Genomic DNA, 16,421 nt, shown 5'->3' with positions numbered 1-16,421 from the left:
AAGGGTGGTGTCATCTGCATATCTGAGGTTATTGATATTTCTCCTGGCAATCTTGATTCCAGCTTGTGCTTCCTCCAGCCCAGCATTTCTCATGATGTACTCTGCATATAAGTTAAATAAGCAGGGTGACAATTTACAGCCTTGACATACTCCTTTTCCTATTTGGAACCAGTCTGTTGTTCCATGTCCAGTTCTAACTGTTGCTTCCTGACCTGCATCCAGGTTTCTCAAGAAGCAGGTCAGGTGGTCTAGGATGACACATATTGCCCATTCCAGTTATTACATGCATTCCAGCATGTCACTTTTTTTTTCTTCATTTTGATGAATGTATGGTTCTTATAGCATTTGTTTTCTACCACTGTGCTCAGACTGTTTGAGTTTGGGGGTTAAATCCCACTTTTCTTCTCTTTTCAGAAGTTGTTTTACTGGGGACTTTTCTCCTATTACCACTTCTAAACACTTGTCCATATTTATTTTATCCATACATTGAACTATACTCCTTTTACTGTGGTAGGGAGTGAAAAAAAATGTGATACTTAATTAGTTCTGCATTCCTTCCAGTGTTATTCCTAACTTAAAATACCATAAAAAGTAATTTCTTGTCAGAATGCATTTTTATTGAATTTCCTCCTGTGCTTGACTTCAGCAGCAATTTCTAGTTTCAGAGTCCTGCATCAATGTCTATTCACTGGCACAAATTATTTGTATCACATTTCAGGAAACCATCAGTGGAGCTCCTTTGCTTCCTTCGATTAGAGAATCAAATCTGTGAGCCAGATCTTAAGTTCTGGGGCTGTACAAATAGATGTGTGCATTCCTGGTAAGTGAAACGTACATTTCTTGTATCAAATACTGTCCTCATTTTATTCCTTCACTGAGTTTTAAAGAAGTGCAGGAAATTGTGTTTCTGGAGGATAACCTTTGTAGGGCTTTGATGATATGTTGCTTTGAAATAAAGACCTCTATAGAGTGTTCATAAACATCTGAATCTCTATAATTACTACCAGAGAAGGGAAAACAAGATCCTGTTTATATAGGAGATAAAATAAATATTAAGTGCTTCTGAGACTGATATCACATTGTTTACAATTCATCAACTGAAACATTCACATCTTATGTCAATAGATCAATTCTGCTATTAAATAACACATCAAATCATACTTAAATGCCTGCATTTTGTAAATATTTCAAAATAATCTTCTAAAACTAGATTAGGAATAATATCTCTAACTAATTGAGACCTAATGGGGGAGTCTGTTTTCCGAAGCTGACTTATGTCTGAATTGTATCAGTCAGTCTTGCTCTGTTTTTAAGACATAGTTAACTGTGAGTATAAAAAGCAAAGCAACTTGAGGTTGTCAAAGGTCACAGATAATTCCCTCGACGTTGGTTTCTTGAGAATAAGTATGTAGTATATAGAAGCAGTCATTTTGATTATGTAATATTGTCAATGTTTCATTTAATTAATAGACTATGTCAATAAACGTTTGCTTTTGTGATTCAGGAGTCTGAAAATGTTCAAAAATATTATGATAGTGTCTGTGTAAAGGACAATTACAAAACCGAGTGAAAACAGAAATAAGTACCTGACTTGACTAGGTGAATATGACAAATTTATGCTACAAATCATGAGGAACCTGAAGGAACTGGAAAAAAAAAATTTGTTCTTTCTGTGTATAGAAATCAAATTGATTGAAAAAAAAGAAAACTTTATTAAAAGGCAAGTACAAAGGAGCTATGCAGCATAATTTAAAGGCACATGGGGCGACATTGTGAGCATCACACTTCAGGGAAGAAAGAAAGCTATATGCAGTCACTCTGGGACTATGGCTGTGTTTGGAAAGGTTGGTAGGACTTAGGCAGGCAGAGAGGAGAGGGAAAACCATTCCTAATTGGAGGGATTTATAAGCAAGGGCCGGGGCTTCCCTGGTAACTCAGTGATAAAGAATCTGCCTGCAATGCAGGAGACTTGGGTTCAATCCTTGGGTCAGGAAGATCCCCTAGAGAAGAGAATGGCACCCACTCCAGTATTCTTGCCTGGGAAATCCCACAGACAGAGGAATCTGGTGGGATGTAGTCCATGGGGACGCAAAAGAGCCAGACATGACTTAGTAACTAAACAACGTAGGCAAGGATCAAGTTTTGTACTTGGATAGCAAGATGACTTGAATGGGAGAATTGGGAGGCAAGACTGTGGGTCTATGACAAGTTTATGGAAGAGCTTTGATGTTACATTATTATCGTACATAAAAGACAAGTATCATGTCCAATAAACATTTATTTTACACTCAGAATCAGTACAATAAATAATTTTAAAAATCAGAAAAACAAAACCACTTTGGCACAGTGCATAAGCTGCAGGGGTTTCCCGGGCAGTTCAGCAGGTGAAGAATCTGCCTGCAGAGCAGGAGAGCGGGAGGCTTGGGTTTGATCCCTGGGTCAGGAAGATGCCCTGGAGGTGGAAATGGCCACCCACTCCAGCATTCACGCCTGGAAAATCTCATGGATGGAGGAGCCTGGTGGGCTACAATCCACGGGGTGGCAAAGAGTCGGGTGTGACTGAGCCACTGAGTACTGAGTGCGCATGCGTGAATTGTAGATTCTTTGACTTGAAAACTGCAGAAGCGTGTACTTTAAACATTCACCTTTCTCTCTGCTCCACTGATGATCCCCTTATACTCCTAGTTCTTTCCTGGTCTGCCTGTTCTAACTACTTAGGAAACAGAATCACCAATGCAGGATTTTAAAGTATTTTCATGATAGTCTTAGGCACCTTGGGCCACTGTTGCCCTAAATGAGTCTGTGGACTTCAAATAGAGCAATGCAAGGGCCTTAGAGTTTTCTCAGCCACTTGCTTCAGCCTCAGTTGATAGAATGTAGATTTGGCGCCCTGTCTGCGGAGACTCTGATTTGGTGACTCCAGTACGGAACCCAGGAAACTGCTTAAAATCAAAGTGAGAGAGAGTCTACTTCATTAACCACAGCCTCTTCTGTTTTGTCATTCTTTGTGCCATAAAGCTGACTTACTATAATGCCAGTGTGTTATCTGGCTGTGTTGGAAATGACTTGAGAGATCTCCTAGAAAAAGGAGAAAAGTCAAAAAGATCATGCTAATAAGCTTTAAGTTTATTTAATATGTGATAGCAGTATCTTGCTTCCTACATAATACCTGGCACATGAACCACCAATAGATATAAAAGGATCAAGTTAATGACTGCATAACTTAATTTATACTTTTCCACACTAACATTCAAGGTACTAAGAAATAAGGAGAGATACTTGGTACCTCTATGCACCAAAACTCATTTCTAGATAAAACAACAGCTCCACAGACATCCTTCCAGAACACAGTTTAATTCTTAGATAATCAGAGTGTTTTGCAGATCAATAATCCTTATCATCCTATCAGGCATAATGAGATTATTGCTCCAGATTGGCTTTTAAAAGAAGACAGAAGAATATTATGAAAAGAAGCTAATACATTGTGGATCTCATGATGCTTAATGAGAAAGTCATTTCACAATGAAGACTTCTACATCCATTGCATCTACGGGGTTTGTCTCTAGTATGAATTCTCTCATTTTGAAAATGCTGCTTCTTTTGATTGAGAGCTTAGCAATTTTCACTGCATGTGTAGCATTTCTCTCCAACATATACCTTCTGATGTTGCAAGGGTTGAATTCTTGGTGAGGGATTTCCCACATTTATTATTTCCATGGAACTTCGCCCGCATAAATGCTCTGATGTTTAGTTTGACATGAAGTGTGTTTAATGTGCTTTTCCATATGCCTCACATATGTGGGACTTCTTTCTTATAGCAACTGTCTGCTTTGTAATAGGAATTGATCTGACTCTCAAATTGGTCTCATGTTTCCAAAGATTCCTTTCTTCTGGGGAATTGCAGTTTGCTTCAAATATATGATCAAGAAATATATCCCCAGAATTTTCCTCATCTGGAGAACTCACCTAAATTTCTCTCAAGATCATTTCCCAGAAATGCCCTACTTTGATAATGATTTCTCAGTTTCAGAAAATTTATCATTATGGAATGGAATGACTGTATTTAAATTTCAACTGAAATTTGAGGATGTAATAGGTGTGAATACCTATTTTAGGTACCAGAACAAAACACAAGTATTCAAAACAAAATGTCCCTCAATCATCTGAAAAATATATAAAAATGTATCAGAAATAACTTTGTTAATCTGAAGCCTCTTTCTAGCCAACAGGAGAGTTTAGAGTATCTACTATCCTAACTGAAACCTCATAAGGAGAACCTACAGTGTAAGTATTAGGAAAATCAATATATGACTCCTGCACTTGAAAAGACAGAGGATATTTTAATTATTTCAAGGAATTAGACATTCTAATAGACACTGTAACTGCAATTAAAAGTCCACTTAAGATTTTATCAGAAAATGAGCAGGACAAGTGTAAGCCTTTGTAGCTTTCACCTAGGAAATAGAAAGACTACCCCTAACAGAGAAAATTCCAAAGAAATAGTAAGAGAGGAAAATAAAGTCGTGTATTGATCATCTGTCTTACATTTTTCACAGTAAATACAGGTTCTGTGCATTTTGGATACTTCTCTTTTCATCATTGGTAACAATCCTTTGTCTTGAGTTGATGATCAAACCTGTCATCAGGGAAATGCACAAAGTCTATTGAGCAGAATTCACTTGGCTCTTCTTCCAGGGTGAATTCCACAGATTTTCATGATACTGAGTTTCAGAACTTGCCAACGTGTTTCTCTTTTCTGTTAGGCCTTAATATTTTGCTTTTAGAGAAGGAAATCCCAAGACATCCAAGGGGGGAAAGAAATCAGCCCGAAGTGTGTTCCTGCCCTTTTCTCTTCGAAAATACACTGGTATGCTTATGGAATCTAGATTTTGCCTGAAAACTGGTCTTAATTGGTTCTGTGAAGACTGGCCCTTGATCCCTGTGCTGATTCGGTTATTCTGATCTTTGAGGATGGTGTGCAGAGTGGGTGTCTGTATCTGCCAATCTGCAACCAGCCTCCACCAGGTCAAGTGGTAACATCCACCTACATGTTATTCCATTTGGTACTTGGAGAACAGGTTTATTTTTCTATTACATGATTGAAACACAGGACATAAGCCATACAATTTTCTAACAAAAGAGAAACTTCAACTAGACGTCTGTTCCTACAAATGCACATGTTCTTTTCTCAGAAAAGACACACGAAACACTGCAATGCATTATTGAACAAGAATAAGACATAGTCACTGTCTGTTAATTCCTTCTATTTACACTGAGCAAGGAAGAAATGAGGACATGCTTCTACAAGAGGATTTTCTGATTCGGTGACCATTTTCTGTTTCCTTGCTCTTCATAGGGAAATGACTTCTTGGGAGAACCTCCATCTTCTGATATTGGAGAAAACTCATGCCCACGGTATCCAGGGTCTCACTGTTCTCTAGATGTTTTGACTTTACCTAAGCCTGGCTATCCCTGGTCTCATGGCCAAAATCTATGGTATAACATGAATTTGAGAAATAGTCTAAAGTTACAGGAATGTATATGTGTAACACCGTGTTCCAAATCGCACAATGCATGAGTGTGCGCACAGTTGCCTTAGTCATGCCTGACTGTAACCCACCAGGTTCCTCTGTCCACGAGATTCTCTAGGCAAGAATACTGGACTGGGTTGCTATTCTCTTCTCCAGGGGATCTATCTGACCCAGGGATCAAACCCATGTTTTTTATGTCTCCTGAATTGTCAGGAGTGCCACTTGACAAACCCAAATGGCACCATATCTATTTGTTGAAATTGGTTGTTAAAACTAATCTCAGGGTCTATTGAATGAATATCAGTAATTTACTGAGAGCAAAACTACTGAAGTCAGTTCACATTTTCAAAGGCTAGACAACTTCCAAAGACTGAAAATCTGCCTAAATATATTAAAATGGTGTTATTCACCAAAGCTCTGTTTGAGGATGATTTCTGGCCCTCAGGGTCACAACCCTACAAATCATTTAATAAAATCTTATTTTTACCTAAATTTGGGTATGAAGAGATATAGTAACATCCAATGGCAGGTCCTGAAAATGAGGAATTTCTGCTGAACGTGATCTCCATCAGGAAGCGATTTACCTTTACATTAAATTAGATGATTTTGTCTACACCTATCAACAGCATTATGAAATTCTGTTTCATAAGTTCACCATATGTCACTATATATAGTCACTATATAATTCACTAGTCAGGATTCTCCAGAGACACAGAAGCAATAAGGTGCTGTGACAACTAATTCTATGTGTCAAGATAGATTGGATAACAGGATGCCTAGCTGTTTGGTTAACATTATTTCTAAGTGTGTCTGAAATCAGTTTACTTGAATCAGTAAACTGAGGAAGTGAATTGACCTCTGCAACTTGGATGGGCATCATTTAATCTGTTGAGGGCCTGAATAACACAGAAAGGTGGGGAAGGGAGGCTGCTCTTTCTCTCAGCCTAACTACTTGAGTGGCAGTCACTCAGGCGCGTCCGACTCTTTGCAAACCCAAGGACTGCAGCCCACCTGATACAGATGGCCCCTCTGTCCATGGGATTCTCCAGGCAAGAGCACTAGAGTGAGTTGCCATTCCCTTCTCCAGGGCATCTTCCCAACCCGGGGACTGAACCTGGTTCTCCCACATTGCAGGTAGATTCTTTAGCCTCTGAGCCACCAAGGAAGCTCAGAAAGGTAGACTGATGCCTGAACAGGGACATGAACCTCGGGCCCTCAGATTAAAAGTCTGATGCTCTACTGCCTGAGCTGTCCCGGCAACTACTCCAGCCTGAATACATCTTCTCTCACCACTCAGTGATCCTGGTTCTCAAGACTTTCAGGTTCAAGCTGCCATGGATAGCATCACCACTCTAGCTTAGACCTTCACACTCGACCACTGGCTTTCTTGGTTCTCTCGCTTTCAGAAGGCAGATTGTAGGACTTCTCAGTCTCATAGTCACATGAGCGAAAACCTTGTGTGTGCGTGTGTGTGTGTGTGTATGTACACACTATAAGCTTTGGACTTCACAGGTGACTCTAGTGGTAAAGGACCTGCTTGCCAACGCAGGGAATGTAAGAGATGTGGGTCTCCATCCCTGGGTTGGGAAGATCCCCTCGAGGAGGCCATGGCATCATGCTCCAGTATTCTTGCCTGGAGAATCTCATGGACAGAGAATCCTGGTGGGCTACAGTCCATATGGTAGCAAAGAGTCAGACTTGACTAAAGCGACTTAGCATGCATGCATATATATTATATACACAAACCCTTATTTTCATAAATTATTATATATAAATATATAATTTGTTATTTTTCTCTGGAACCCCTGACTAAAGAATGTCTGATAAGCTAAAGGCAAAGTAGAGCCAATGTTCCAGTCCAAAGGCTGGAAGGCTGGAAATTTTCTTCTTACTCTGGAAAGTCTGTCTTTTGTTCTATTCAAGCCTTCAACTGACTGGATGTGCTCCACTGTCATTACAGAGAATAATCTGTTTTTCTCAATCTTTACTAACTTAAAGATTAATCTCATCCAAAACCACCCTTTAATTTGATACATAAAATTGCCATCACACTTGCAGAAACAGAGGATCATCATTGAAAAAACAGAACAGAATGCACGGAAAAATTCAACAGTGAAAAACCAAAAGTGCATCCTCTGGATATGTGACTGTTGCTTTTAATTTGTCTTTTAAGGAGAAATTTGGATTGAATGAGTAGTAAGAGCGCTTACAGCTCTAAAATTCTGCATGGTAGTCAGTTATGTGGGTTATAAATACTACAAAAAAAAAAGGAAGAAATATAGAAGATAATTTTTATCTGGTCAGTACTATACTATTTAGGAACTAATGATTCAATCTGCAAGTTATCCAAAGTTTGTTCTTTTTCTTTTCATTCACTTTCTACCTTTCAGATAAGGTAAGCCTTATCCAAAATTGGCCTTGAGTTTTCTTATAAATGTCAGTCTCTTATAAACGAGGAATTGGCTAAGAGATAAAATTATAATCAATCAATTTTGCTTAAAATTGATTAATTTTTTGTTATCTATGGATTTCAATTGCACACTAATGAGTTCCCCTTTATCACAGCTAATTTGAGGTTTATATCTATAGGGAGTAAAGAAAAGTTTTGAATTCCAGAAATTATTTGAAGATCAAGCAAGCATTATATAGTGATTCAAATGTGTTAGATAGAAAATCTGATTTTTGTAAGGCTAGGATGATTGGCAAAGAAAAGCAAAAAAACCTCTTGCACTTTCTATTTCCAGCAATATTCATTTATTTTCAGTATAAAATGGCTCTATGAACCATATTAGTATCACAGTAGGATATTAGATAGCCTAAAGGGATAATTTTGATTTACACCTGAGTATTCACTTTGACTAATGTGTCCTTTTGAAACATTTGAGTAAATCTTGAAAATAATAGATAATAATGCAGAAAGAGCCCATAAGCCAGTTTTCTTTTTTTTTCTTGGAAGCATCTCTGTGATGAATAAATCTTAAAAGTAATGGGACTTTGAGCTTTCTGTTTCTTAACTGATGGCATTTCCAAATTGTACCAATTACCTATTATTTTATAATTCAGTTAGTATTTTTCAAATTACACAAAACATATTTTCATAGTACAGAGATGGCTATTGATTTCATTAATATATAAAAATAAAACTATAATAACAACAACTGATGTGTCATTCCCTGATAAGTAAAACAGCTAAAGCCTCAACATAAATTATATATGACTTATTCTAAAATCTATTTGGGTAGTTTTGTTGGTTTGTAGGTAATATGAAATAAATCACATAAGATTTGGGGAGGGAAGTTTGATATATTAATATCACAAAATAAAAGAAGTACTCAGTAAATATTTAGGAGCTCACATACAAAGGGACACATTTTCAAAATCTTCTAAAGATCATTTGCAAATGTTAAATAAATATAAATAGACAAACCCCAAATATATTGAAGATTTTAACCAACCTTCTCTCAGTAACTGATAAAATAAATGGACCAAAAAAAAAAAAAATACAGTAAGATTATAAGATATGTGAACAATGTATCTTGACCTGTGTAACATTTTAGAACATTACATCCAATCACTGAAGAATACACATTCTCTTCAAATGTACATAGAATATCTCTAAGGTAGACCATATGTTGGGCCACAAAATAAGTCTCAAAATTAATTTAGATATGAATGACGTTGAAATATTGAAAGGAGACCAGGGAATTTGGAAATTTAATGGCACATCATTAAGTAACTGATGACAGTGATATCACAAGGAAAGTTTTGAATTACGTAGATATGACATACACAAATTTTAAGATACAGATATAGGAACACTTAATGGGAAAATTATAACAAAATTGTCCATTTTGGAAAAATCAGTGTTAAAAAATATTGCTTAAACTAAAAATTTAAAGCTAAAAAGATATTAAAAAATCAAAGCAGAAATCAATGAAATTGATTGTAAAATACATAAAAACTTAAAAACTCATAATTTAAAACTTTAGCAAACTCACAAATCCTAGCAGACTGAGGAAACAAAAGAAATGAATGAAATAGGAAAGAAGGAAGGAGGAAAGGGCAGAAGGAACGGAAGGAAGGAAGGAAGAAAGCAAGAAAGAAAAAGAGGAAGGCAGGAGAAAGCAAGAGAAGAAAGAAAAATTGTTACCAATATCAGTAGTAACAAAGGAAATATAACATCTACAGAAATGAAAGAAGAATACATAAATGTTATGAGCAACTTTCTTCTAATTAATCCAATGATTCTGATGAAACTGACACTTTTTAAAAGCATAAATGGCCAAAACTAACTCAAGACAAAATAAATAATCTGACTAGCACCTATATATATATATATGTGTGTGTGTGTTTATGTTAATTTATAATAAATAGTCTTCTGATAAAAATAAAATCCAGGTCCGTATAGTTTTATTTGTAAATTCTTCCAAATATTTTAGGGCAAAATAATAACTATGAAAATAAAGAGAAAAGGAAATATTTCCCGATTCTGTAGCTAGCATAATTGCAATACCAAAACATAATGAAGATGTATAAACACAGGTCAGTAAACCTGAATGCACAAACCTTTAAAACAATTAGACTATAATAAATTTATGTACTTTTGAAATAATATTGCAAAGAGAGATGTTTTTCTTTGATGAAGGTCCATCAAGATCTAGCTCTGTGTTTGATTATAAGTGAATCTCAATGAGAAATTAGCAGCCTTCCAAATCATAATGGATTAACCTGCAAATAATCTGGACTGACGCAATCATTTTATCTGATGGTACATCTTTAAATTTATTGCTTTTATTTCCTTGCTTGACCAACATTTTAAATTTCTATTCTAAAATGACATGACAAAAATTGGTTGGACCTTCTCAGCTTTCAAGATCTCAGAGAGAAGAGAACCACTATTAATATTAACCATATATGATCTGATACATCACAGTGCTCTTATTATCTAGCTTATGTCGTAATTATCCTTTTTGTTTCTTTGTCTAGAAATTAGGTTGACCTCCATGGGTTTAAATTAATGTTCAGGCTGACTAAGGAATGAAGGTGATTCACATTTAAATGATCCGTAAGTGATGATTATTAAGGAATCCAAGTTCACACACCTTAGGATTTACGTTTCTTCTGGGACTGCAACAAAATTAATGAGAATGGAGGTATTTTATTTTGCTATGTATTATTTCTCTTTTGGCCAAGTAAGAAGAGATGTTTGATTAGGAAATAAACATTTATAGAATTATTTTCCAGAGAAGGCAATGGCAACCCACTCCAGTGCTCTTGCCTGGAAAATCCCATGGACGGAGGAGCCTGGTAGGCTGTAGTCCATGGGGTCACGAAGAGTCGGACACGACTGAGCAACTTCATTTTCACTTTTCACTTTCACACATTGGAGAAGGAAATGGCAACCCACTCCAGTGTTCTTGCCTGGAGAATCCCAGGGACGGGGGAGCCTGGTGGGCTGCCGTCTATGGGGTCGCACAGAGTCGGACACGACTGAAGCGACTTAGCAGCAGCAGCAGAATTATTTTCAATTTTGACAAAACCTCAAAATAAGATATATTAATCTATGGCTTACTTTCTACATTTTGCAACATTGATTAACACTGGGTTTTTAAGAAGAATAAATTGTAAGATTCAGGATTACAAATTCAATGTAATTGAATGGCTCCATAACAGTTTTCTCTATTTAATTAGGAAATACTTACAGCAATAAACTTAAAAAAAATCATGGTGAGAGTAGAGCTAGTTCAACCACAAACAATGACAACTCTCACACAACATTATAAGAAATGAATGATGAAATTCTACTGAAGCATCTCTTGCTGTGATCAGGATCAGCACATGGCCTGTTTCCATAAATGTTCTGCAAACTCACATAAAGCAGGTTACAGGACCCAAACCATACTTGTTGACAATTCTCTAGAAAAACTGTCTTGAAGTTCACAACTTGACTTTCAGAGAAATCCCTCAAAAGACTTCTCTCAGAGGTGCTGACGCATTGCATCACTGAAATAACAAGAAGTGCAAAAGTGTAAACAAACAAAGCCAGGGCTCTTGGAACTTAAGAAGTCCAATAAATCTGTTTAACTGACTTCAAATCCTACACACAGCCAAAGTACAAAATTCTTTTTTACATAATGAAAATATTTGTCAACAGGGTCTAAAGGTTAGATTGTAGAATAGAACTGGGGAAAACGTGTGCCTGTGAGAATCATATGCATTCCCAGGAGACATGCAATGATCTGAAGCCATGACTGACTTTTCTACCATAACATCTTCCTGGCCCTGAAATTAGCAGATACTTCTTTTTCTGATACTTGTTATTGTTATTCAATCACTCAGTTGTGTCCAACTCTTTGTGACTCCATGGACTACAGCACTCCAGGCTTCCCTGTCCTTCACCATCTCTCAGAGTCTGGCGTTCACTCAAACTCACGTCCTTTGAGTTGGTGATGCCATCCAACCATCTCATCCTCTGCTGCCCTCTTCCTTTTTTGCCTTCAATATTTCCCAGCATCAAGGTCTTTTTCAACGAGTTGGCTCTTTGCGTCAGGTGGCCAAAGTACAGAAGTTTCAGTTGCAGCTTCAGTCCTTCCAATGAATATTCAGGGTTGGTTCCCTTTAGGATTGACTGGTTTGATCCCCTTGTAATCCAAGAACTCTCAAAAATCTTCTCCTGCACCACAACACAAAAGCAGCAATTCTTTGGTGCTCAGCCTTCTTTATGGTCCAACTCTCACATCCATACATGACTACTGGAAAACCCATGGCTTTGACTGTACCCTGTTTTTCTTCTATTTCTACACAGTGGTTTATGCCACCTCAATTCTTTGCTACTGCCTGTTACAAATTTTCCCATTTTCCTGGTGGTTCTGGTATGTGCATGCTGCCACAATGCTAACCTATTTTAAATCCTTCACCCATAACCCCCACCTCTACACACACACACAGTGGACACTTTACTGTTTCTCTCCAGTTTGACTCCCTTTAGAAGGCACCAGGCACTATGCTAAGCATTTTACAAACATTATCCAATTTCTTTAGTTCAGACATTATGGACAATTTACTAATGAAGAAATCAAGTCTTAGTTTCTTTCCCAATGAATGTCATAACTTACAAAGTGAAAAGAGTCACAATATTCTTCTGATATTAAAGCCTAGATCTTTTAATCACTCAGTTATACACTTCTCCTCAAGCCTAGAGTACCTATGTGTGGGTACCTTGTATGATTCAGGAATACATGAGCTTGAATAAATATGTTAAAAGAAACCAGCAAAAAATTAACCAAAAGGGACAATTCTCTCTGTTGTTTGACGCAACTCATAGCAGGGTCATTGTGATGCAAGAGGGAAGCCCTGCTAGAGAAGAAAGCTCCATTGTCAGCCCTGCATAACTTCGGGTTCTACATCCACAGACCTAACCAACCACAGATGAAAATACTGAAAAAATATTCAGAAATTTCCAATAAAATCAAACTTGAATTTGTCTCCTACTTATACTTATTTACATAGCATTTACACTGTATTGGCTATTATAACTAATTTAGAGAGGATTTAAAGTATTTGGGAAGATGTGCATAAGCTGAATGCAAATACTTTATCATTTTATGTAAGGAACTTGAGCATCCATGGATTTTGGTATTTGCTGAGGATCCTGGAACCAATCCCTTGTGGATACTGAGGGATGACTATTTTTAATGATGCTATGGTCAAGGGTCAAAAATTGTCCAAATTCTTTCCTGTCCAGCCAAGCCTCACTTCACCTCTCCTAAAGTTCTAAGGAATCTAAATTCAAAGACCAATGACAAAACAGAAATCCAAAAGCTTCTTAATTACTAGCTGTAGAGCTCTGACACTAAGATTTGTTAACACTAAGGCTGACACTTGGCCTAAGTGGGGTCTTGCACTCAGTATTTACCCCAGCCCCAGTGCTTAGCTTTATCCTAAGCCCCAGTTAAAATACTTGTCAAATCTTAGAACAAGTGCAAGTTCACAAGGTCAGTGCTTAAGTCCACTCACCTTCATAATCACATGAAATCAACAGAGAAAAAGAAAAGAGTGGATCAAAAGAGCCTCTGGTTTATCTAATTTACTGGTGCATGATATGTAAGACGAAGTGAGGAGTGGAGCCTATTTCCCTAATAATAACTGTTCTTCTTTGACTGGCCAAGATCTGGCCAATCAAAATATCGAGAACTCCTCTCTGCTATGTGGCCTGGCTGTGTGAAGAGGTATCTAGCAGAGATGGCATAAATTCCATTGCAAAAGAAGAAAAGGCTGAAAATGCCTTTCCTGGCTCCCAAACAGATATACTCTAAAGTTGAATCAATCATTCATTCTACAAATATTTATGGAGCAGATACTGTTTAGGGTTGCAGAGAGATTTCAACAAACAGAACAAGTGCCTGTCATGCCATCATCAATATTATATCACAATGATATTAATGGGGATGTGAAAACAACAGGCATTACTATGTAAAAAATAATTTTTAGAAAGTGATAATTGCTATTAGGGTCTTCCTGGTGGCTCAGCAATAGAGAATTCTCCTGTCGTTGCAGGAGACATGGGTTTGATCCCTGGGTCAGGAAAATCCCCTATAGAAGGAAATGGCAACCCACTCCAGTGTTCTTGCCCGGGAAATCCCATGGACAGAGGAGCCTGCCCAGGGCATTGCAAAAGAGTCAGATGTCACTTAGCAACTAACCAATAACAATTGCTATTAAAATAAAAATATCATTTGACAAAATGTCACACAATGAGGGAAGAACAGAGGGCTGGAAGTCAAAAAGCTTGACTTTTTCAAAGATATATTACCGGTCAGTGTGCTGTTGCAAACTTGATGTAGTCTCCCTTATATTCTCATCTATAAGATGGGGAGATCAAAATTATGTGAAGGCTTAATACTCATTGCTTTTCTAAGTGGCTCAGTAGCAAAGAATCTACCTTCCAGTAGATACCCACCCAGGAGATGTGGGTTTAGTCCTTAGATCGTGAAGATCCCCTGGAGGAGGAAATGGCAACCCACTCCAGTATTCTTGCCTGGAGAATCTCATAGATTGAGTAGCCTGGTGGGCTACAGTCCATAGGGTTGGCAAAGAGTAGGACATGACTGAGCATGCATGCCACAACAATAATACTCATAAGAAGCAAAATGTAAATTATAGCTGAAGTCAACTGAGTTCTTGTTTTGTCTAGTAATTGTTTTAAGTATACCTGTCATACTAATTCTAATCCTTATAACAATCCTAGGAGGGAAATGCTACTGCTATGCCTGTCTTACAAATTATAAGCTGAGGTAGAGAGACATGAAATATTGTGCCCTAGCGGAAATATCAGAAATTGAGCCAAGGTCATCTTCCATTAAATTTTAGCATACTACAGTTTCTTTTATTTTATATATATAATGATTGAAATTTCTGTAGTTGACTGACTTTTGTGACTATTAATTTTTTTTTTTTCCCTGAGTAGGAGACATCCAAGCAGAGAAGCAATATCCATGAGGTCTCAGGGTCTGGTTATGACTCCTTGGTTTCACTTAGCCAGGATTTTCTTATCCAGTACAACTGAAAGTTGGTCCTTAAATATATGGATGTATTTCTCTTAAGACATAAATTCTACTGAGATAGATGATAAGTAAAATCAACACATTTCAAAGTTGTTGATTTTGTAGATTTTTTATTTTTAAAACTTCTCACAGTTAAAAATCTGCCTTTAACAATATAGAATTGCAAGCCGTTGCATATTCAGGAGAAGTAAGATATAGGCATGGGAGCATATAAGGAAACAGAAAATAAAAACCAACACTTGTTACAAATAGCCTAAGTTTTGCTCAGTTTCCGGAAGTAGAAACAGTAGTGAGGAAATGTGAAAGTTAAATAAGGTGTTCACTCTTTTTTGAGGAGATTCAATCTTGCTTCAGAAACCTAGCATGGATATAAAACCAACAGTCCTGTTATAAATGGAGAATGTTATGGGATTAAATTTACAAAGAGTGAAAAATTTATCCTCAGATTTAAAGAAGAGAGACAGCTGAGTTGAAGTCACCAGCTCTACTTGCTTTTATACATGTCTTTTTGTTTAGATCTCCCCGGAGCACCATCAAGGATAATATCCAGAAGGAGAGCATTGAGAATATTCATCAGTGGAAGGAACACCAAGGGACAGCATGAGCATCCACATTAGAAATAGTCACTGGAGCTGTCTAACCAAACTCATATTAATGGCAAGAACATTAAATACGAGCAGCATGGGATGTAGAGGCGAGAAGGAGAAAGGATGAGATGGCGAGTGATGGTAGCGTCCCATGGAGTGGAGGATGCTTGGCCTGAGTAGCATAATGTGCAGTAGAACTGGTTGTGAAAGCCTTTCGATTCCCAAGGAGCTAGGACCCTAGTCTTATTACCTAGGACCATTGCCTTGGCCAAAACAATCATCTTCCAAAAGAGGTGAGCTGAGCATTTGGGCATATTAGCACTGTGTTGCTTTGCCTTGCCTTAGATGCTAACCCCGCCCTGGATGGAGCCAAGTCCAGGGATTTAACAGCCGAGATTTTGTACAGTACTTCCCTGCTGGCTCGGGCGGTAAAGCGTCTACCTATAATGTGGGAGACCCAGGTTCAATCCCTGGATTGGAAAGATCTTCTGGAGAAGGAAATGACAACCCACTCCAGTACTCTTGCCTGGAAATCCCATGGACAGAGGATCGTGGTAGGCTACAGTCCATGGGGTCGCAAAGAGTCGGACACGAGTGAGCAACTTCACTTTCTATCATTAGACACAAGTGCCAAAGAGATTCAAAATGAGCATATTAAACATGCCTGTCACTCAGCCCAGCTGTGTGTGGTGGCTATGTGGTTGGCTCCGCTCTATTTGAGCTTCGTCTCTTGGGAACTA

The sequence above is a fragment of the Cervus elaphus genome, chromosome 12 (assembly GCF_910594005.1).
Source record: "Cervus elaphus chromosome 12, mCerEla1.1, whole genome shotgun sequence".
In the NCBI taxonomy this organism is placed as follows: domain Eukaryota; kingdom Metazoa; phylum Chordata; class Mammalia; order Artiodactyla; family Cervidae; genus Cervus; species Cervus elaphus.
The sequence above is the reverse complement of the archived record's forward strand: the minus strand, read 5'-3'. Positions refer to the sequence as shown.